Here is a 25,042-nt window from a genome sequence, read left to right on the forward strand (position 1 = left end):
CCATAATTACCAGCGCTGAGCCCAGGACTCACCACCACACCATTAAAGTCTGGCCAGCCTGTCTTCACCAGTCCTCACACATCCAGCACTTAGCACCAGCCCAGAGACAGGCCTAAGAGAGGCCCAAGTCCACCAACAGTGCACCTGTTCATGCCTGAGATGCCCCGCAGCACTGTGGACTTGGCTGGTGCTGCTGCTAGGGTAGGATAAAGAGAGAGGGAGAGGGAGAGTTGGCAGCTGTGCTGTTGTCCTCCTCCCCCTGCAGTGGAGGTGATGTGTTTATTTGGGCTGCAGTGAGAAGCTGTGAGAGGTAACTATCTCCTTGTTGTGCTGTACAGAGTACCAGAGAATCCACCCTGCAGAGACAGAGCCCTTTGATATGTGACCACTTCAAACCCACAAATACAATGGAAGCAGTCAGTTGTGGAAATAGCCTAAGTTGATGTTGTGTGGGCAAGGTGAGACAAATTTTCTTTGCTCAGAATCAACCCCGTACTTTATTTTTCTGCCCCTGTATATTTCCAGCACAGCAAACGTAACACATGTTGTCAATTCCAAACGCTGTGTGTAAAAATTTGAAATAGAATGCTCCCAATTTCAATTTAGTTGTGCCCACAAGGTCCCTAAATTTCAGACTATTGCACCATTGCTGAGAGCATATGGGACTGGGCAGGTGAAACGCAGTGACCTGGCAAATAGTCCAAAGACTGATGAGAGTCGGGTACACGTCAGAAGCCACTGGGTGTGCTGGCACAAACGGTAACCAGAATGTGGATCAGACAGACACCCAGCACTCGTTAGCTTATTACTCTCTTATTAGGAACATTTTTGCCTTGCATGGATTGGCAGAGTCCTGCTAGCCACCCTCTTCACATGGCCCAGGCTCTGTCAGAGCTGATCAAAAGACATTTCTTCACATCTCCAGACGCCAGGGAAAAAAGAAGAAGAAAAGAGGGAGAGAAGAAAAGAGCCAGAAGGGGGCATACTGCTCTCTCTTTACTCTGGTCTTTTGGTGAATGAGGACATTTCACAATACCCTCTCCTTTTTCTTTTTTTATTTCTTCCACTGCAAAAAAAAAAAAAAGGAAAAAAGAAAAGAAAAACAGCACTTCCCATCGCATTTGGCCAAATTGTTCTTGCCATATCAAAAACAATTATCCTCAGGTGAAGAATGTGCCTGCAGAATTACAACCATTCCAGGGGGAGAAAGAGGTCTTCACAAATCTGACTGGCTTCCAGGCAGCCAAGACCCCCTCGAAGTGGTAATGAAAAGTGTAACTTTAGCCTCCCAGCTGTACGTCTCAATCCATAATCCTTCCCCAAAAACCTCACCGTAGAGCCGCCTACCACTCCCATGGCGTTCCCAGCCTGTGCCGGGCTGGGCCTACACTGATTTATGTGGTAGTCCCGTGTCATACTCTCAACCTGAAAAGGATTTGCTCTCCTATATTTACCAGGGTGGTCAGGGCAGCTCTCTGGAAACACAGAAAGCCCAGTCTCCGGGCCTCACTCCCGCACAGTCGTTTTACCCCTCTGTGCCAATAACATGGAGATTTTGGAGCTCCAGTGTTTCCAAAGTGGGGTGTTTAAGCAGTGCAGAGGTGAGTGTTTGTGTATTTAGTACGTACTATTTACAAATGTATCATAGCACTAAGATTTGGTAATTTGGCCTGTGAAGTGACAATGGGCCAACGCTGAAACGCACAGACCGATTACACTTAACCATGATTTTTTTTGTTGCTGTTGTAAAAATGCATTTATTGATCTTTGTGCAATTGCATGGCTGCTGCTCCTGTGTCATAATGGTGCAGTGTAATTTTCCATTGCAATGATATACAGTATGCTCACTACTACTTCAGGCTCAGAAAAGTGTTAGAGGAAAGTGTTTTACAGTAATCTCCCAGTAGCCCACTGCTACTTTGAAAAACTAGATTAAAAATGTATTAATTTCAAGTAAAATATTCTGTCAAAGTTAAAAAGGAAGATAGTAATTGGTAGAATAATAACTAATTGATGACGTGAGTGTAAATGACAGACTTTCAAAGAGTTAAACACATAAAGAAAGAGCAGTCGTAAAGTAGGTCTGTCCATCACAGTTTTTACTCCTTGGTGCAGCGGACTTGGGTAAAGTACAGATTGTGCTACTTACCCCGAAGATGACGCAGGTTCCTTAAAGAGGTGAGAGCATGAACACATGTTGTTAGATGAGCTGTTAGTATTTAGTATTTAGTATTTATTTATTTATTGTCATTGTCAAGAACAATGAAATTGCGTTTGGGGCTTCCATACAACCCAAAAAAAAGAAGAAAATAATAAATACCCCTTAAAACCCAAGTGTACATATTTAACCCAGTGTGACTCCAATGCAATAAGACAATCCTTAGCAATAATGTTCGTAGAAATTCAGACAAAGACCTGAGAAACATGACAAAATACAACAATGCAACCCATTCAATATTATTGTACTGTGAGATATGATATCAGATATGATAGTTATCTATTTAAGAAAGAGGGGGGGGCAGGAGGGGGAAGAGAATAAAGATATGATGCACCAATGCAGACCAGTTCATTGTGGATAGCGGTGGTCCACTCTGCCACTGTGCATCCACTCCAGTCAAGTAAACAAGCCAAGGTGACCTCTGGACAGCTGGGTGTATACATCCTGTGGTTGGTTGTCTACATGGTGTGGCAGTGAAATCAGCGGGTGGTTGACGCAGTCTCTAAGAATGGGATCAGCTCATCTTATTTTATGCGTGTGTGTGTGTTGGTGTGGGTGTGCGCGCACACTAGTATTTGATGTGCCTGCACATGAATGTCTTGTATGCATGTACATTTGACAGCCATGTGGTTAATAATGAACAGTGAACAGGAAATGAAAGCATTATTTCTTGGAACATGCTCAGTGCATGCCTGATATAATTCGCATTTTCTGCTCGCCATCTTAGTTGATGGCTCAAAGTAAGAGAACCTGTTCTGTAAAAATTTTTCAAGAAGCTGGTGTTACCATCTCCTTAGCAGAAATTGCCAGAAATTTCTCGTGACCTTCAATACACATTTAGACCAATGCAAAATCAGACAAAATGGCCGCTGCTGATAAGCTAACTGGGGAGGAAGAAGATGGAGCTGATGCTTATGCTTCTACATGAAATCAGCGACTAGATGGTTGACTTCTGCAAATAGCGACATTACGAGGACTCTGGAGTGTAAAATGCTACATTTGTCAAGTTTGTTTTATAAGCTAGATATCGCTGTAATACCTTTTATTTCAAATATACAGTATTATTGCATTACACAAGCGAATCACTTTGCCAAAGGTTTCGTTACACCACAGCTTCACACTGACTCAACACACGTGCAGTTTAGTTTGCTTGGCGTTGGATTACTTACAATTAATAAGACGTCGACAAAAATTTAGTAAACAAAATAACTATTCTTTTTTAACAAACTTGAATATTGGATTGAGTGAGCGCATAAACAGTTGAAAGCCTTCATTGTATGACAGAATGAAAGCCTTCAGTTTTTTCCCCCCTTTTTTTCTCCCTATGCATTTAAAACTTTGAGGAATCATGGGAGAGATAGTTTTCTTGAAATCTAAAGGATAAGACTGCTAAGTTTTTCCTCAACTATAGTTTCACACTGATCACGGCTTTTCAAGTTTAGAATGTGGAGGAGAAAAATTGGGTTTTACAGTTTTTGCCATCGTTTTCAATGTTTCTTAGACAGACAAACAGATAAAAGAAAGAAAGAACAAAGTCTTTGAAACTATAATGAAAAATTAAACTGGGAATTTTATCTGTTAAAATCATGGTAATCTATCAAATTAATCAGGCGTTATCTAAATTAACTGATTTTACAATGCCATTACACTAACCTAAATAAAAGAACTGCTATGAAAAGCAAATAGTTATTGTCTGTACTTTAACTACAATTGACCTACTGGTTTAAATACAATGTAGTAAGATTGGTAAAGAACTGATGATTTGTGGGATATACGTCACTGTCTGCAAAAATACAAGGAACACCACTGACAGTTTAATGTCCTCTTTACAGACAATCATAAAAAAACAGATGGCGTCTTTCCTTTTACAAACTGGGAGAAGTTTCACATTTCAGTCCAGCAGAAGCATCTGATTTGAGTTGCACTTTTTGATCAAAAACTCTAGTTCTTGTTTATCATTGCATATTATTTGATTGAGATGAGAGCCTCCCATTCAAGACAATGTCCCTTGAAGAAATAAAAAGACTTGAAATAAGAGAATCTTGCCAATTAGACACGGAGAGTTAATGAATTTCATTGTCTTTTGATGCTGCACAATAAGTTTTGCAGATGTAAAAAAACAATGGAAAAGAATTACAAAGAATCTTATAAACAGATGGCTTTTTCAACAAGCAGCTAAACTAACAAAATGTATGCATAATTACTTTCTGATTGTTCTCTGTCTGACATTAGCAGGAAAACTTTTTTATTAATTCTTGCGAACTTTGATATCTCCATCTGCTGAAATTACAATGAAACTCATAGAGTTTGTTAAAGCTTTTTCTTTTTACAGAGAGTATTCGGATGTGTATGAAAGGACAAAACAAAGCTCTTATATATGTAATGAAAAAAGTTATTTTTGTTTTAATTACCTTTTCAAAAATGTGCATTGCCTCCTTATGCTTTATGTCGATTTTACACATTTTTTTTTTTTTAAATCAGAACAAAACACCGAAAATACGTTTTTTCAATTAACCTTAAAATAGTTCTTGATGGGTTTTTGTTCTTAATGTCTCTGTGAATACATTTTTGCGCATTATTATTTTGATTTATTTCATTTTTTTCATTAAACATTTTTTTTTATTTTTAAAAAGGCATGCTCTCCACCCTTAACTTTAAATCGCAACAGTAATTTCAAATAAAATTTATTTGTCCTAATTTAATTTCACTCAGCGAAAATCCGCGACTGAATATTAACATTGAACAACATTTTACCAATGCTGTATAATGTGCAAATTTTTGAAGTTCTTCTTTTTATTGATATTACTTTAGTGTTTTTCAGCACTAGTGAAATGCCAGGAATTTGAAAATTTCACGGGGACAGAAAAATTCAAATCACTGTTCCTTTAGCAAAAGGAACATTTCCGTCAACAGAAAACACAGTCTTGGAATTAGATTAATCAACAGTTAGAGTGTACCGCTAATAGGTTTTCTAAAAAGAGCATCTTTATTTGTATTTCTTTATTATCTTGTGATATGAGTATGCTGTGTATCGTGTGAAACAAAAATGATAATCACAATAATAACGACAAAAATAAAGTAAACACCCCATCATTATCTCTGAACAGAATGCATTCAGGTAGGTGGCCTGCTCATGCCACATCAGCCTCATTTTCATTTCTTCAGGTTAAATTGATTCGCCTGAAGGTTGTGGTCAAATATTTCTTTAAATGCATCATGTACTTTAAATTAGCCCTACCATAATTCAGGTGTACAAAAGAGACATGTCAGAGTCAAACCACTGATGAGAAATAAATAGCTAAAGAGAGTTGTGGGTGTTCTTCAAAGAAGCTTCAATTTAACACAATCAAATTAAAGCACTCATATTTTAGGCCCACAAGTGCTATTCCTGCTCTCTGGACTTTAGGCTTTTTCTTTTCCAAAGATATAATTTAGGAAATCTGATATATTGTGGCGTTCTTGTTTTGTTAAGGCAAATACATAATTAACTGTTAATAAATCATTTAAGACTAATAATCAGAAATTTAATCAACATTTTTAATTGGAGATCAGGGAATTGGGAGTTGGGCCTTGAGTTTTCTGCACCTTCTAAGGCTCTATAACAAATGTATTATTATGGTCTTAAAAGTTTCATGACTACATGATAAATCTGAAGAGTCGTCTGAGCACTGCCAGACATCACTTTTGATTCAAGGATGTTATTTTGTATTTGCAAAAATGACATACATGAGATGTGTCCTGTGCAGATGTTACTGCCAGAGCTGATGCCCGTTTTAAGGACTCTGATGTGCAAGTTTGAACTGAGGAGATTTACTAACATATAGCTAGTATTTAAAAACAGCAATAGCCACGTCTAGTCAAAAGTGAATGGAAAAATTGCAAAATAACACTTCCAAACAAACTGATATTAGTCATATTAGTAGTATGTATATTCTGAGATCTTAAATAACAGGCATGTCTTTTAATTAAAAATTAAAATTCATCTAGTGTTATGAAACCAGCCGTTTAACTGCCAACGTCCTGCCGCTTGTTTATGGTGACATCTCATTGCTTGGTCAATGGGTTCTGCCAGTGTGCATCTTTATTAGTTTCTATGCACTGCTGGCGTGCACTCCCTAGTAGCAGCAGGGACAGCCCTTATCCCTCCTCTGTGCTCCACCTCATAGTAAGCCTTGGATTTGAGGGACAGGCAGCTCAGGACAGAACAAGCGGGCCAAAGCAGCACGTAAACAAAGCTCTAAAGCATGAGGCCACACTCCTGTGTGTCTTTCAGAGACAACAAATAAACCACACTCACTTCTTGAAAAAGACATCACAGTTTATGCTTCATCTGCCACACAGCCAGGATTCACTTTAAAAGAAAGTTAAAAAAGTTAAAACAGAAAGTTACCTGTGGAGCGTCTGAAGTCAATCTTTGAACAAACAGCACAAAAAAGAATCCATCAGCCCAAATCCGCACGTGTTGGCTTAAAGTCTTCATAATAACATGGATACCGACTCCCTTCAATAAAGTCACTACAAGTTTACAACATTTTGTTAAATTATGAAAGACCAAAATAATATCAAATTCACACATGGCGAAACAGGCGATGTTACTACCTTTAAATCTGTAGAGTGAATTCTTCATTCCAAAAGGAGAAGTTTTCTCCCGGGGAGCACCAGGAGGTGCTGTAAAGCAGTTAGTCTTTGATATCATAACACCACCAAAAACAAACATGGCTGATGAGGGGGTCAGGGCCGACAGTAATGTATACTGGTTCAGAGAGTCAGTGCAACATTAACGTTTGTGGAGCACTCTGGGCCCGGAGCATCAATATTAAGACCCCTCTTCATGCCCTTCTACCTGGGGCTCAGAGAGGCAAGAGGAGATGCACCCTGCTATGACCTCTGCTTAAATATTCAAAGTCATGTCGAAAAATGTAGTGCTGTGTTGACTAGGAAGTATTCAGCAATGCTTAGCACCCCGCCATGCAACGTGTCACAATCAATGTAAAGTTGCATCTTTTTCTTTAAACTACTGGACACTGGTGTTATTGAATTTATGTCACAACTTTTCCAAATGCTTTTTTTCCAATGAAATATAGGCCACTTGATTACATTTATCTGTTGAACGAATTTAGAACATTTTCGTAAAATGTCTCAAGCAGAGGTTTACAAGCAGTTTCAGTCGTTCTTAGTTCGTGTTTCTGCCCATTTTACCACTGGGAATGCTAGCTATGAAGAAAAAACCATGGGTTTAGTTGGGGGAAAAGTGGATTGATTGTGTCAGTAAAACAGTAAAAGGTTATTCATAAAGTCCCAGATTAGGCCCAGCATAAAGTGACAAACTAAAAGACGAAGTGAGGCGACCCGATCCTCCTTCATCCTCATCTGAAGTGCTAAACCTCACCCTGACTTTGTAACACTGAGGCTTGTGAGTCACAACTGTGAAGATATAATGTTATTTAAACCCAATCTGTCACCAAATGGAGCGAAAAAAATGCTTGCCAAGTGCACAAGTCTAACATTACCACTTATGAGACACACACTCCCACACACACAACACTCATACACCTCCCTATCTTCATGTCATTATACAAGCAAAATCGGCAATTAATAGAAAAAAGTGAATTCGTGGAGTTATCATTAACACAATCGCTATCGAAGGTCAGGTTAGGCATTAAGTAAGTGACAGAAGTATCAACACTATTATGTGACTTAATATGACACAATTATGTGAAATAATTAGCCCCTGTAACTGTTGGGTTATTTTAGATGGTAATGAGGAAACATTTGAAAATATTTTGTTGATGTGCTAACTTACAGTAATGAATCACTTTTTAGCGAGGGATATTATGGCATCCCCCTAGGGTCTTAGTTGTTGCCTCAGTGCATGACCCACTTTGCCTTTTTCTAATTTTGACAGCTCAATTCATGGATACCCAGCCCTTCACGAGTCTGCCACCTTCTGCAGCAATATTGAAGTTGGTGACAGACAAGAAACACTGGCATGGTGGTGCCCTGATGGTGCCCAAGTGGTGCTCTGAAAATGCTTGTTGCCACATGCCCATAATGGGTGGACGTCTGCTAGCTTTAATCCATAAAAAGTTAGTTTTATCAACAGTTCTTGACTTTCATATGGGCATTACTTATTTTTCAAGTGAAAGTACTAATAGTAATAGCAGAAAAAGTAGGAATACATGTGTACATTTTGCTTGCTTGCATTGCTATACCTACTATCCTATCAGCTCATTATTACTAGTAACACTTAAGCAGCATTTAATGTTATACAGAGCTAAATTTAACTTAATCCTTCTGGGTGAGACGTGTAAAATACTTACACTGTAAGCAGCCACGTGCCACAAAATGTTTCCATTTGAAATGCATGGCTGAAGTATAGTAATATGGCATGGAAATACGCAAGTTGAGTTACTGACGTAATTACTGTAATGATATTGCAACTTATATTTCATAACATGTTTGTCTGCGATCATGATGTCTATTTCATGTCGGTGAAAGTAAGCATTACAACCGGGTATTCCAGTCGATATCGTCTTAGATCTGTCAATTTAATATAAGCATTTATGTATTTCAGGGCAATGCCACACATTTCTTCATTATAAAACTTCAGATTGTTGTAAGTCTTTCATAGTTTTGAGGCAGTGTGATGCAACGAAGACTAATATAAGATACGTGAAGCGTGTATTAGTCATTTTCAAAAATATATAGCTTCCGGTGTTTATTCTAAAAAATGTGACAGAGTTCGCTGTTTATGATGCTTTTTTTTTTTTAAGAAATTTGAGAAATTTGTCCCTGAAATGTTAGCGTGAGAACAGAGTTCTTGGTCTCTTTTCTGGTGTCAAGTAGTTTGACTTTGTCTTGATGAAGGCCAAAGGGTTCTGATGAATTAGTCTGTGCAGGTTTGTTTAACTCAGCAGGTCTGCAGTATAATAGAATGGACTAACGTAAGTAGACTTAAGATATATCATTGAAGCATTTCCCCCAGGGATCAATAAAGTATTCTGATTCTGATTCTGATTTGAATCTGAACTGCTGAGTGAAGCGGTATTTTCAGCCTCTGGCCACATTAAGAACCAAATCAACATGGCTCCTGGGCTTGAAAGAATAATAATAATCTAAATGAAGAAATTATATATTTCCAAAATGAAACTGGAAAAGAATGCACGGTGTGCACGTGGCAAACGGCTGTTCTGTAAAGACATCTGCTGATTACACAGTTTGGGGAGGCCTGGTAGAGAGGAGACTGGCAGAGAAAAGTGTAAAGAGATTGAGACCACACGACAACTGCTTAAAAGCACACAGCACTCAGGCCCTCACAGCCAGTAACTCCGAGCATGAAGCCATAAAGATGTGAGGGGGAAAGTTGCCTTCCCTCTATTTTACACAACAAGAGAACCCTGGCTTCCTAGGGTGGCAGAATAATATTAGGCCGCCAAAATTGAGTCAAGGGCTTTCTCATTTTGTTTAGGTCTGCTACTTGGCAGGCACAGAAAATACCCGGCACAGGCTAGACTGAGTTTTTTCACTGCTGTTGTGGAGTATTAGTAAAAATAAATAAATAAATAAAATGTCAAAAAATCTCTATTTTACAGTCCTCTCTTGAACTTGCTCTCTGCATGCATCACATGTGCCATGTTCACCTTCCCAAGATGGTGGCAAATTGGTGTCTGTCGGCGCTGACAGTTACATGCCTGTAGACAGGTCCACCAACATGCATCCCTGCATGAGCACATGTCAGCGCTCTATGTGGCAGGTGGAGACATAGACCTGCTTCAGGTGGCCCATGTGCTGCAGCATGGCTCCCCAGAGAGAAGTGCCATGGTGACGTACTGCAGATGTCTTCCTACATGTGGCAGCAAGACCGGCTTGAGAGCTATATCACAGCATTCACAGCCTTTCACCCAACAGGGCCAAATCACTCCACACAAGTGACGTCTACATCCTTCTGTTATGCTCCTTTTAGAGTCAATATTGAATCACCAGGAGCTATAACCTGTGTGATTTGTTCATCAGACCTGTCATGCAGTAACGTATTGTCAGGGTGACTTTGATGTAAGCAAACAGGAAAACATTTGGTTCAGAAATTGATGAAAATCTAAATGCATTTCTTATTTATGCATAAACATTCAGATCGGAATTAATTAAGTTGCGCACTAAGTAATAGGCAAATATTTCCACAGTTATATTAAGCATGTTATCAGTGTAACTGCATCTGAGAAAAAGTTTCATGAGAGATTTGTTTGGATCGATTTCTCTGGTTAGTTACACACAGGCTCTAAAACTGACGTACAGATTCAGAGAGAAAAGAACAGACGGACCGGAGAGAGAGTCAACTATGTGTTCTTTTATCTTTTTCCTTTTATCAAATGTCTATAAATATTGGCTGGAACAACCTTTCCTCAGTGGGCTTCAGGTACTATTGTTCAGCGCGAGTGCTCATTATGACTGAGCTCAGTGTTATTTTGAAAGACAGAAATCTGAAACGGCTTCTCAATTTGCTACAGGGCAAATGTATTTTCTTTTAAATCTGGACATAACTAAATGTACACAGCGATGTTGACTTTAAGTCGATGTTTATGCAGTATTTATGCATAATTTAGCACAATCCATTGTAAAAGGACTTGTTTACAATAGGTTTGGATTTCATCACCACATCTGAGGTGTCTGGTTCTACCTCTTTTTAGCCATATGTGACTGTCTGATCATATGTAGTCAGTGTGTCTTATGTGTGTTTTTCCTAATCCTCCTCTGCCTCTGTGACCTCTCACCCAAGCTCTCTCCTTTTCTTTGTTGTTCAGGTCAGAGTCCATGTACTCGCGCCAACACAGCCACATGGCCACGTTTTGGTATGCAGATACACAGACACAGGTAAGTCTGGTCCAGGTGCACCCCACAGTGATCCTGACCCACTCTGGTTCACCCCGCAGCTCTCAGGTCAAGCCTTGGGCCCAGCAGGTTCCCAGCACAGGTCACAGAAGGCCTCAACATCCCAGAGATGAGACTCCACACTTGCATGAAGAGGAGTGTTTGATGTGTCCCTTAGCTGGGATGTGTTACCATGTTACTATGCCTTTAATTAGCTCCAGCAGCTGCTACTTCCTGGTTGACAGGCCCTGGCAAACTCCACTGTCTCTGTAATCTCTTACAGGTGACTGTCAGTTACGTGTCAGATGTTGTATAGTTGCTGGGATGTGTGTTCTCCTTTAAGTCTAATTAACCGTGAAGTGACAGTAGACAAGAGTAGTAAAAAAGAAAAAGAAGTGCTCGCGCTGCTGTAATGACCACAGCATGTTTCCAAATATGTTATGCAAATACGTCTCCAAGTGCCAATTCCTGCCCATTATTTTTTACAAGTTTCGTGTCTGGTTTCCGAGGATGCAATCATGACAAAGAGATAGCGAAGTTCTCCTGGTGACAGTAAAAGTGCCACTCTGCATTCTTTATGTGGATTTCCAGCTTGCACAAGACATCTTAACCACTGGAAATTGCCCTCTGAGGACTGACAGCTAAAAATTTATCTCAGATTAGATGATTGCACCTTGTTCCCTGCTCTTCTTTGTCACTCCCAAGTTGGGGGATCTTTCCTTAAAACTCCACTAGAGATGAAAAAAGGAGACTTCATAGCTGGCTATGGCATACTAATACCCTGGACTCATTAAATTAATGGGGGCCAGATTCCTCTTACTGAATGTGCACTGATGCCCTTTGAGTTTGCCGGGGCTAGAGGGTGTGCAGCACTTTGAAAGCCCTGACCGGCATATTGAACATGCTTTAATAGAACCCTTTTGAGAGTCCTGGTAGGATGCTCAGTAACTCTTTGCCTTTAAGTTCCCGCACCTCTCTGTGTGATCTCGTCAGATAGCCACTCTATCCTCGGATTCAGGCCTGGAGAGGGGGAGGGGACCTTGCACATTAAATGAGACCAGAGGTGTCCATATCTCAGCAGAAGCCATTCTTTCCTGGAGATGTGAATCTTTGAGACATGGTGCTGAGAAAGCTTTGATGTAGAACGGTGCTCAGTGTAAGACTCTGAAACAGGAGGCTTACAGGCCGGTATTCAGTGGGATTCCCCTTCAGGGAGGAGAATCTGGGCTCTCGTTGGACATTCGTGGAGCGTTGATTTAATTAGTCTATTCTGCTATCCATCCAAGCACTTGAGGCACAGGAATGAAATTCCGTCCGGCAAATGGCCATTACGAATGTCACTGTCCATTTAATGTGAAGACACCACTATCAATCGCTCCATAATCTAGGCAAGCCAAAGGAGTTTAAATAAAGATAAGAACAGCAAAGAAAAGTATATTGTTTTAAATACAATACTGTGTCACAGTGAATGCCTTAAAATAATGGGAGAAATAGAATATTAATACATGAATTTTGCATATTTGCCTGACAGCAAAAAGATGAATTGATAAGACAAGAAAGCTGTTGAACTCTAATTTGCATGATAAAAAAGTCCCTTTAGAGTACCCTCGTGACTGTTGGAACCACAAGTACCAGATGTTAAGATAGAGCAAATCTACCTCAGTGAAATGAAGATATTAGGCTGGAGAATCATTTATGATTTAATTATTTCAATATTGGTGTTCTAGTAAGGCCCAAACCATGTAGCTTTTTGCTGAGCTCTAAGGATATTTTGATAAAATGATAATCTTCCTCTCTTTTCTGCTCTGTCATCTTGGCTGCACACTATTGAACAGAAACATCACTGACAATGATGTGATTACACAGTCCAGTGTGAGGTAGCGAGACTCATCCAGATGGGCTGGGGGAAAAAAACTCTTTTAAACCCAGCTGAATAAGGCAAGCATCTATAGAAGCACACTGACAGAGAAGATGCAATGCATGAGCCAGACAATGAGCCTCTAGCTGTTGCACATAGCGAATAAACAGAAATCCAGTTGAACTAAAAATGGCTGACTCAGACACACAGTAGAGATAGCATCACATCTCCTGCTATAATCTCTCCCTCTCCCTTTTGCATACGACAAAACAGCACCATATACTTCTTACAGGAAACCATGTTGGGCAATCATTGATTTTCATAGCTAGCTTTGACAGTAATGATTTCATAAAGCCTTTGATTTTAGCTCAATCACAATGGCTGCAACATTGCTGGATACCTCACCTCATTAGCGATTCCATAAGCAGAGAGTGATGCTCTGTTGTAGCTGCTGATACTTACATGCCTCCCACTCTAAAGTGTGGCGGTAATTTATTCTCTCCCCAGTGCTCATCATCCTGATGCAACTCACACAGTGACAAGAATCCATCTCGTAGTACCTGGCAACAAACCGGAGGGGGGGGGGGGACGACAAAGGAGGGGGATCACATATTTTGTGATCACAATCAGAGGCGTGGGGACAGTTACTAGGAAGGTTTAAAACGTCCCAGTGTCATAAAACTCCCACTAGAACACCTTGTGAAGAGTAAAACTGGTCTGATTTATCATAGACATGATCACTCGTTCAACAGGTCTGACTGAGTTTAAATATTTTCAAGAGCAAAGGTAAAGAACAGTTCCCAGATTTGAGCACATATAAGCCATCTTCTGATGCCAGAAGTTTTTCTCAGAGTCTGGCTTAAGCACTTCAAAGTTATGTAGGCTACTATATAGAGAGCACGATTCATTTGGCAGCTTGTATTGTCCAGCTTCAAAAACCTAAAGCTAGCCAAAGACACACTGTGGGCCGTTTTCAGCTTCAGAGAAGAGAAAGAATTTAGCTTGAGCTTAGGGCACCCTTCCCCATCCAGAGATGGGCTTTTTTTCATCTTATCGTAGTCTTAGAGCATTGGTGTGGTGACTATGTGCTTCACAGGTGGGAGTCTGCCTCTGTCAAATGAGGTAGTTCACTAAGGATGGGATTTGCCGCTGTTATTTTTCTATTAGGGAAGAATTATGCTAAGCCTTTAGAGGCCATCTTTGTGTTGCTATGGCAGCCCATATTTCCTACCGGGTTGCGACCTTGAATGACTACAGTGCAAAGCCAAGTAGCCCCAAAACCCTTTGAGGATTAGAACCAGTGTCTCATAGTTATGCAAAACGCCTGTGATATGATTGAACCTTGAATGGATGAATGACAAAGTTTATTGAGATTGCCTCTCTTTTCTTCTGATTGTCATTTGATCATCCCAATCACTTAGCATGCCTTTAAATGCAGCCTTTCAAACGGCAATTGTTTGGGATAAGTTTTCATGCCCACCAACCTTACATTGTTAACTACTAAACCAGTAAAAACAAGATCATTTGTGCTTGTACAAATGTAACGCTAGGGCTGGAACTATTGACTAACATTCATCTTATGTGATAAAATGAATGGAAATTCTCACATAATTTCCTCTTGGATTAATAAAGTATTGGTACATTTATTATAAACACAATGGTCTAAAAGGGGTAATGTCCATTTTGAAACTGATTTTTTTCTTCCTGTCTTGTGCTGATAGATTTTTTAATCATCACCACATACTACTGCTGGAGTTCTAGTGCTGGATTGCAATTTACAGCTGACTTGGATGTTTCTTTCTGCGGCTGGCTATATCTAAGCTTACTAACATTTATTACAAAGTTGAGGTAGAAATATAGTTTGTGCTTATGGATCAAATTAAATGCACAGCCAAATCAATGATTTATTTATTTTTTCCAATTTAGAATTTGTTGCAAACTGTTTTCAAACCAGCCATCAAAGCCTCAAGTCTATTCGGAGGCATGTATAGACAGCTACTCAAAGCTGACACAAAGATGAGGCTTTGAAAGTATGAGATTGACACTATTGTGGTCACAAAGCACAACAGGAGACTACTTTGAAGAGGAAAATGCTTTGAGTATTGGATTTCACTTCAGAAATAGTGGCCAAAGACAAGCTCAGCTACCAGACATGTTGAATTGGTGTACATTAAACAACAAAACCACGTACACTATATGCCACTTCCGTGTGTCCAAAAAGAAATACGGAAAGGTTAAAACTCTGGTGTTAAAGTTTTGAAACTGCAGATAAATATTATGCACTAGGCTTTTTTTCTGTCTTCTGTATCTTGGGATGGTGAAGGCTTAAGATGCATAAAAACTTGACAATATATCCAAGCAATCCTTACTTTTTTACTTCACAAAATAAAGTGCAGCTATCATAGCCACGTCTTGTTGGCAGTTTGGGAATTGATCAGTCTCAATTCCAAGCTGTATCTTTCTCAACTGGCAGGTCTCCTGAAGTTGACATACTGTCTGACAGTGTCTTGTCAATGAATGAGCTTGACTGAAATCCCCAGCCATGTTTTCTCACTGTCAAAGTGGTATCTATCATCTTATTTTTGACAAATTCGTCACACACATCTCTCAATCTAATTGGTCTTTGAGGTTCCTGTAAGACAAAGACTGCTAATCTTAGTGTGAGCGTTTGAACGGCGCTTGCCATTGAATACTTCTCAAGTCTTTGAGCTTGTGTTCAGCGAAGTTTGAAAAACATGACAGTCACATTTTAGGTGCTCTGATGTCACACAGTCTTTCTGGCTTAAAAGTTCACTCAATATGAGGTTTGGTCTACTTTGATGTGGGGTCTCTAGTGATGCGATTTTAGCATGCTATCTGCCTCTGCTGTTCTCTGTCACCCACTCCTGCAAAGACTGACGTGGGAGCTGCCAGAGCTGAGATTCAGCCTTTTATTCCTGGTGACTACAAATTAAAGATATGGGGAAGGTAAATTCAGGCAGCACCATGACAAGCAGAAGGTACAAACTTCTGCCAGTATTTACTCCTGCGAGAGACACTATACCTAAAAACCTGAAATATAGTCTGGCTCAGTCGTAGATGTTTTTTTCCCCGTTTTGTTTATAAGACGACAAAAATGTTATTTTTAATGTCTAGTGATCGTGAAGAGCTTCTCCTGCTTCAAATGGCAAGAAAAGCAAAGCTATCAAGCCCTGTTTTTGTAATGCATCTCCAGATTAATTTACATAAACAAGCTCACCTGCTTATAAACACCCTGGAAAACACGCAGGGAAGTTTATTTATGACTTATTAATTTAAGTTTAAAATACCCCTCTCCCAAACAACTTACAATTCATTTCCTGCACATTATGCAACGTTCCCCCGTCTGAACCTGAGACTGTGAAGTAGCAGCTCTGCGAGGGGGGGTAGAAACGCTGAAACGACGATAAAGATCTAGTAATCTTGTTTTATGCTTATGGCGTCGAGAGAAGATCCTCCGCCCCCCTGCGACGCGACGCTCACCTGAAGAAGCTACCGGAGCACCACATGACTCCTCTGCTGCTCACATCACCGTGTCCTGAGAATGGGGATTTAGTGAGGATTAAAGCAGAATATTTCAATTTAGCGCCGGAATTTACCTGGCTGTGCCAAAGTAATTACCTACCCCTTCTGGAAAAAATGCAGTTATGGAAACAGTGAAACACACCTACAGACGGGAACGACGTGAATGGCTCTAAGTCGAATAAAGAGGAAATCTGGGACGTTAATGAAAGTAATTAAAAAACCCGTGTCGGTTGCCAAATCTCTTCATTATATAATAAATAGTTAATAGTGTAAAATAAAACAACGTGCCATTCGGTGTTAGTCCTGTTCGTTAGGTAGCATATTGTGTTAACCCTTTATGTTCTGGAACATTATTATAACATCATTTTTCAGTCTGGACTGGGAGCATAGTCTGTCGAAGACTCCTTAAAACGGAAACGCTATTTTATTATTATTATTATTATTATTATTATTATTATTATTATTATTATTATTATTATTATTATTATTATTATTATTATTATTAATATTATTTTGTTTAAAACATTTTTTAACATTATGAGGTTAAATAGATATAGAGGCGAGATATCATTTGGAAATTTCACTGAGTATAAAAGGAAATATTCATATTGGATAGAAAATTATAATTGTGGGAAACCTGGTGTAGTTTCAGTGTATGCGTGTAAGAAAATCGCAAAGGAAAATATAGATGTTAAACTTTAATATTTGTTATATCCTGTAAAAGACATTTTTAAACTTAAAGGCCGAATTTGAAATCATAATTTTAATATTACAATACATTAAACTGAGGTTGTTGCTGTAAGCTAAAGTTGAATTATTTGTACGTTTACCGTCCTGCTACAAAATAGACGGAATGTGATGTTTTTTGTAATTTATTCTTTTTTGACTCATAACATGTTGACTTAAGTTTGTTGCGCTCAAATGTAATTAGTGGAGTCCCTAGGTGCAAGCTTCTTCAGATTAAAGCTTTTATTCATCTGTGTGATGTGTTTAGGTGCTGTATGGAGAACTGCGCCAGCTCATTTGCTTTAGTTAAAAAATGAATGAAAGAAAGAAAAAAGGCCTGAATACAATTAGGTGTTGTCTGTTTTTATGATTTATTTCACTGACCAGTTATGACCAAATATACAAACAAAAGGCCTTCATGTTCAAATATAAATACATTTAGCTCTTTGATATGATAACTTTACACATTTTGTTGAGTAATATTTTCCTTCACTGCAAAATAAATGCTTAAATAAAGTGGAATGGTTCCTATGAAAGTATGAAAGGAATGCAGACAGACTAAAAAATAAGATGAAAGATGGGGACGGAGTCATATTTATGCTCTCCGCTTAGCGTCACATTCTCTGATTTGGATTTGACGCAGATTCTGTCGGTGATCTTTCATATTGCCTTTCATCACATGAGAGAGACGAAAACATCTGTAGGATACCTTGTTCGGTCTGTTCTACAGAGAAGACGAGACAGAGGGCCCCTGTGTGAGTATATCCCATGTAAACAGGGCCCTGTGCATTGTGTGAATTAGGTGGATTAGCCCCTGCTTTTGTTGGACATGGTGTGTACACACGGACACTGATTCAGCTCTCCAAAAGCCATTTTGGCCCTCACAACTTTAAGGAAGCCTTACATTCTTAGGAGATGGTCTAAATGGGGGATTCCTTTTGAAGCAACACGGCATTCATTATTGTGTTGGTTCAGGTTTTGTTTGGCAAAATGCAAAAACATTGAATTCAGTCGGAGCCTCCATTATAGTTTAGCCTGCAAAGACGAATGGAAAACATCCTGTTGGTGTCTTAAACTCGTCAAACGAAGCCCCGAATTCGAGTAATAACCCAGTGAACACAGGCAGAGATAAATACCTTTAATTAGACCTATCGAATCTATAATTATTAGTTTTGATTGACTGATATTATTGGTGACATGAAATTGGAGCATGTGGAACACCCACCCATACAGTCTCATCGACCACCCGCCGCGCGTGCACGTGATTTTGAGGTGTAAATAAACATTTGCACGTATTTCTTCATATTTCCAGTTTTTGAACAATTAAGACAAACAATTTAAGGACTGGTTTATTAACGCCGCCCAATTTATACATCCCCCAGAACCAATTTGTCTTCATATCAGCTGTCCTACCACGATTTCTTCCAAATATTTTCAAAATCGTTGCGAGCGGGTTTCGTCCCTCACGTCTGTCAGGTGCGATCCAACAGATGTGACTTAGATGATATTTTAGAGTCCGTGCTTTTATTTTTTCGTAATCTTTGCCGTTTGAATAGAAACATAGTTTGTTTTTTTCCGATCTGTTCTGCTCCCATAAACTTTTGCTTAGTCCACCTCGTTTCATGTGTCCTCACTAAAAATATGAAATGCAACAGATGTCGGAGACAAAAGAGGGAAATTTAATGGGATACCGATAAAAGTCAAACTGGCCGATATGCAACGCCATGGCCTCTTTACGATTCATGATTTTAGTGGCCAAAGAAAAACTAATTGGAAAACAGTTTTAATGCGGATTTTGTAATAAGAGTACATCAGAAGGCCCGTATAGGCCCCCTCTCTGCGTGACGTTTTCATCAGTATTCATCCACCTGTAGCTTCAAGGCTTCTGTTGATTTTGAAATTAATAATGATTGTTTTCGCAAACTACTCTACTCCCATCATTTGAGTTTGTTGTTTTTTTGTGCTGGTATTTGGTGAAAGTCATTAAAGCCGTGCTGTTGGAGAATAGATTAAAAACTTTAAAACGAGGACAAAAAAAGTGCTTTCAGAGTACTAATTTTGACACTCAGCTTCTTAAATATTTAATTTTATGCATTACTGTGCTTTTTAGTTTGGCTGAGGACCGATAAAACCGACGAAAAAAAAGTTAATGTAAATGAAATCTAAACTTAACCAAAGCTATGTTTGTTGTATTTTAATTTATAGAAAATCGTCTCTTTTCTTTTTTTTCTTTTTCTTTTCTTTCTTTCTTTTTTTTTTACAGCAGAGGGTATTACGGAGTAAGCTACTGATATTCGACCCACAGTCTATTTGTCATAAAAAAAAAAAAAAAACATTTTCCATTATTGGCGCTTGCAGTGGTTTTGATTTTTCATCACTCAAATGTAGCTGTTTGAAAAAAGTACGTTTTCTATTGCAATTTAGAAGCCCGCGCTGACTGACTTTGATTGTGCTTAATATGAAATGATTTTGCGTCTTTGTGCTTGCTTGTGAGTAAGCGGATTAGACTTGGAAAGATGAGTTTCAACATGTGCTGATAACCTCTTCAAAGAGGAGAACAGTACAGCGGGTCATCGCAGTTTCTTATATTTCATTTACTTCATTCATGTGTTTTTTAAAGGGCCCAAAAAATATCAAGCGCCAGCTTACAAGATTTGAACTGAGTTAAGGGCTAATAGTCTTCAGGATACACATATACAAACCACATCTGAGGTCTGACTGCGCCATTAGTGTATCAGAAGGAATAAAGTTTTATGATTGAGGTTAGCCTGTTTATATGTAGGAACAAGATCCATTACTTTTAAAATCACGTTTTCTGGATATCAATATCTATGCCTGGATATTTATTAGTTAAACGTAGGCCTTCAGTCATACAGTTGTCGCATGTATCATGGAAACCAATTTAATCTATGAGCAAAGGGTTATTTAATAATTCTACCTTGTTTTTCCATGAGGTACAAAGTTTTATTTGGTCTGTGTTTTTAGAAAATGTAGAATGTGTCTGGTCCTCTAAGTTATAGATACTCTTGTCCAACAATCAGGGGAAATCACAGTAATTCAGCAACTACTTCAAAGTAAAATGCCTCTGGAGTCACTAAGCAAAGAAAGAATTAATTTGCATCACATTTTCTAATTAAAAACGAAACTTTTTTTCTGTGTGCAAATATATAGATATTAGGGTCCAGCTTACTGTGCCTAAAATGGCAAGAAAAATAATGGAGAATTTCACATGTTAGACTCACCTCTGCTTCCAATGTAAAAGAGTCCTTAAAGAAGTGCGGTGCGAATAATAACTGAGGCATTATAGGACTTAACTATTAAGAAATTCCATATGTTTAACTGTAATATATCACATAGATTGCAGTCAAACCTTGACACTTTTTAGATGACAAGTATGAGCACAATTTTATATCAGGTCTCCTGATAAAGATGAGTGTTCCAGACTGAGAAGTGAGTGTTTGAGAAAGAGTTATCAAACTAAATGAGGGAACTAAAGCCATTCTGTGTTTCACATCTTAATGGATTTAAAGACAGACCCATTTAATTCACTGGCGTGCTGAACACTTGTATTCACGTGTCTAATTTTACACAATACAGTATGTCTGTGGAGCTAATTGTGCCTAATTGTGTGTGTTCTGGAATGTATGGGCTCATCATAGTTGTCTTGTTGTCTGTGCCTCCATGTGCCTGTGTGCCAGTGTCAGTGTGTGCCCATATGTGAGTGTATGCATGCTCCACTACTCTGTATCTGTGTGTGTGCACCCATGTGTGCTGTATGCAGCCTATTAGTGGAGTTTAACCCCTGTGTTCAGGGAGTCACATCCCCTCAACACACAGGCTCCATTCTTATTCTGAGCTTGCAGCACGTTAACATTTTACTCTCTTCCCTCCCCACCCACCCCGTTCACTTTTGTCCTAAGAGGGCAATTAAGGAAACAAACGTTTTCCCCAAGATAAGCTGGCTGCCAGCTTTGCATACTAATGTATTGCCAAGTGGTTACAAATAGTGAGTGCTCTAATTACCGGCACTATTTTCAATCAGAAATTGCTCAATTTCCCAGGATGAGGTCTCTATGGCTAGGAAAAAAGCCCAACCTGACAGGAGAAAGAGACAATCATCTCTATGTGGAGTGCGGCTGATTTTGTCTGGCTATGTGTGTGTCCATGTGCCCACGTGTGTGCATGCATGTTTGTGCGAACAAGTTCATCTTCCTCTGTGTGGATAGACCCCGGCATGACCCACTCTTTTGCTGTTGCCCTTGACAAGTCAAGAAATGGATCCTGTCAGCCTCTACAGCATTTAGCACCACAATTATCCCCTTTCACAGCCTGGCGGCATTAATGTAAACCACACCAGGCAGTAGTTGCCACTCAGTGATCAGCACGATGTGGTGCACCATCTCTGGGTGAGCAATTTGATGCAATTGTGTTGCTCTGTGATCATCAGTGCAAATCAGGCCCTGCTCATTTAATAAGCAATTTCTGCTGGAGAAAATGAGATGGAAGGCTGTTTTAATTTGGCAGGAGATAGTAATATCTGTAAAAGCAAAAATAATGGAGAATGTGGTTGACACCAAACCCAAAAAAAAATGTCACTGAGTAGGGTGCATCCGCTCATCGGGGAGGGGGCTATTCTGAGAGGAATGGGCATCCTCATGTGGCCACCAGAAGTAGGGGGTAATGCAGACCAAAGTGACAAGGACTCAATCCCTGGATGTGAGAATGAGTCACTCCATAGGATGCGGATGCAGGACCCATCCGTTGGCCTTAGCTGACCTTTAGCTCTAACGTTGGCTAATGGAGGGCTGGCCCTCGATCAATGCACTGAGAGACTGGGCTCCCTATCCTTGCCCTTTCACCGGGCCAGGAAGGGAGGGATGCTGCCAGAAGCCACGCCGTGCAGTCATCGACCCCGCCACTTTTCCATCCTGTGGGTGACAGCTGCAGTGCCAATGAGCCTGGGGACGCCATGCTGCCCTGCCACGTAGGAAGGACAGCCAGAAACTCTGTCTCTGTGGTGATGGTGATCTGTTTGTGAAGATGACATCCACGTAAACAACCCCAGCAAACACGTTGGTGTCAGATTCTCATATGATGCATTAGTGTTGAAAACCTACATGAAAGATAAAACTTATTTGAATCTGCCTGAAGTTGTGAGTTTTATCTTAAAACTTATTCAGAAGCTGTTCAAATTGTTATTATTGTTATTATTTGACTGCTATTATACAAATTACAACTATACATATGATAAGATGCAAATCAGTCGTAGTTGTTAGATCTGCAGTGTAGCGTCTGTACACACAAAGAGGTAAAGTCACCTTTACTTTACTTTTATTGCATTTGTTTATAAAACGGTACAGTCGCATTTGAAATTTAGGTGTTGTTGGTAAACCTTTTATGCCGCACTATGTTTTTGTGCTTGGTGATGTACTTTGTAATCCAGATGGCGCACCACTGCATACCTTTTTATCAGAACACACTCTTCTGCAAAGAGACAACATTTGCATAAAAACACCAAAAAAAACAAAAATGAAAATGAAAATATTTAGTGTGCATTTTAATTGCAGAGACTTCCAAACATGACGATGTTCAAAATAGTAGCAGATGAAACATTCTCTCCATATGGAGAGAGAAAAGAAAACATCCAAGAGGTTTAACACAGATTGTTCTTTTTATTATCATTAACAGTAATGTGATTTTGAAGCCCTCTGTGACCTCCTCACAGCAGCACCTCATTTCAGAAGTCATTCATTAGAACAAACAGAAGGCAGGCAGAAAGACAGCGAGGAAGAGACATGGGGAGCGAGCATAGTGTAAAATAAATTAGACTGTTCTTGTTAGATGAACCACTTTGAGATGGTGAAAGAAAGCATGCTTCAGAAATTCAAAGGCAATCCAATAGTACTGTATTTGGAGATGAAGATGTCATGTGGAGCCCGTGATCCAGTTGTTAGTTTGTGCTATGTGTAATCAGTCAAACTACTGTCCATTTTGGACTGTAAGGCCCAAGGGAAGCCTTAAAATAAGGGTCTGAGGAGCATGTTCGGACTGAGATTGGGTAACACAGCTGTTCTTCAAGACCACTGGTTGATGCTGACTGCGGTGAAACTAATCAAAAAGCTTCTTAAGTCTCCTCTGATATAAATGGATGGTACAGTCTTTCCCTTATGATTTGCACCAGTGTTTACAGAATAAGGTTTTTATACTGCAGTGACAGCAAGGCCGCATCTCTTCATTATGCACTTGGCCTCTCTTCTTATCTGCACCCCTGGAGCTGCTTATCTTACCAGGTCTGTAAAGGTCCACATGACCTACCGCAAATATGCAAATATGTGAATCTATACGTACGTGAGAATAAAATAGTAGAAATGTGATACAGAGTGGCCAGAGGCTCGGCTGCACGAGGGGGGCAACAGTGGGTGGGGGAGGAGGGTGAAGCGAGCTGTGTGGATACTTGGAGTGGTGTGACAGACTCCCCAGCCTCCTGGTAGGATTTGTTGGAATGTGAGAGAGGAGGATTTTAGCACCAGGCGAGCCACGCCAGAGTGCTGCAGACTTCATGCCATCTGTCTCAGCCTCCATCTTCTCTTTGCCAAACTCATCAGACCTTTATTTCCTCTCCCTCTTTCTCCTTCTCATCCCTGTTCACAAGAGTAGCGGACATACTGAGATCTGCTAATGTATTGGAGGGAAAAAATGGTCCAGCATTATAAAAAGATTCAAAATCTCAATTGATTAATATGTATTCTTGGAGCTTATTGTCCAGCAGCCCTGACGAAGATAAAAATGTGTGTTTTATAGTCCTGCCATTTTTTACTTGACCAACAGGGAAAGAGAGAGAGTTATTCATACCATAGATGATATGGTGCTCAGTTAATAATAAAATGTGTTTCAAGTGACCGCCAAAAAGTTTACTTATTTAATGCTCCTTTATAAACAAGCTCTTGCCTTTGAAAAAACTGTTGGAACAATGTACACATATTGTGTTATAATATGATTAAAAGGTATGCTATAAATATTCATTCTTTGTGTGGAAGTAATTATTTTCTCTATGACTAAACTCAGGACTTTTTAATGATGCACTTTACACAATCAAACTGTGGATTACAGATTTGAAGTTCCTTACACACCTTCAAGTTCATAAAAATGTAGCAGATCCTTCACTATATACTACCAAATTACTTCAATGTATAGACATATATATTGTTGGGCTTCGATTAAATCAAAAGCAGACTTATATTTCAAATGATGGTGTCTCTGTGATGTTTGGGTGGGACTGATCTCTCACCCTGTCTCCGCATGTGGGCGGCTAGGGAGGAGGCTGAAGGAGATCACAGGGAGGAGCTGTACCAGCTCGATGTCCTTAACCTGTTCTGAGAAGGGCAACAGAGGGTGGAGGGACTGGAAAGGAAATGCACCCTTCGACCGAAATGGAACACCAGGTGGCAGGAAGGGGGCAGGAGGCCTTTGAAGCTGACCCTTGGTCTCTGCGCTGGGATGGCCTCAACACTCGATTCAGCCAGAGATGGCAGGGAGGGGAGCCAGGTGCCCCCAGAGGGCCTTTAGACCACACAGATCTATTATGGTCGAGGCGGAGAGATTAGGCTGGGGCTCAGCCCCATTGCTCCCAGTCATATCACTGTGAAGACAGCCAGAGTCAAGCAACTGCATCCTAACAAGCAGAAACATACTGAGTAACGTCTCGTATCATCATCAAAACTGTGTGTTTTAGGAAGATTTTCCACTGTGAAATTCTGTCAAATCAGTATGTAAAACGCTGCACAATTGGCACGTGTGCACACCTGATAAATGGAATAAATGTAGATCAGCAG

The 25,042-nt window shown here is 39.7% G+C and overlaps 1 long non-coding RNA gene across 1 annotated transcript; it reads left to right on the forward strand.

Moving 5' to 3' along the window:
* The first annotated feature begins 1,518 nt into the window (after positions 1 to 1,518).
* Positions 1,519 to 24,947, forward strand: LOC146677899 (uncharacterized). The gene is made up of 3 exons (XR_014907664.1): positions 1,519 to 1,601; positions 11,017 to 11,086; positions 24,524 to 24,947. It is a non-coding gene; the product is annotated as an uncharacterized LOC146677899 (long non-coding RNA).
* Positions 24,948 to 25,042: the final 95 nt, after the last annotated feature.

This window comes from Rhamphochromis longiceps, linkage group LG2, assembly GCF_057381845.1.
Source record: "Rhamphochromis longiceps isolate RC_006_pf linkage group LG2, R_longiceps_female_GT1.1, whole genome shotgun sequence".
Classification (NCBI taxonomy): Eukaryota; Metazoa; Chordata; class Actinopteri; order Cichliformes; family Cichlidae; genus Rhamphochromis; species Rhamphochromis longiceps.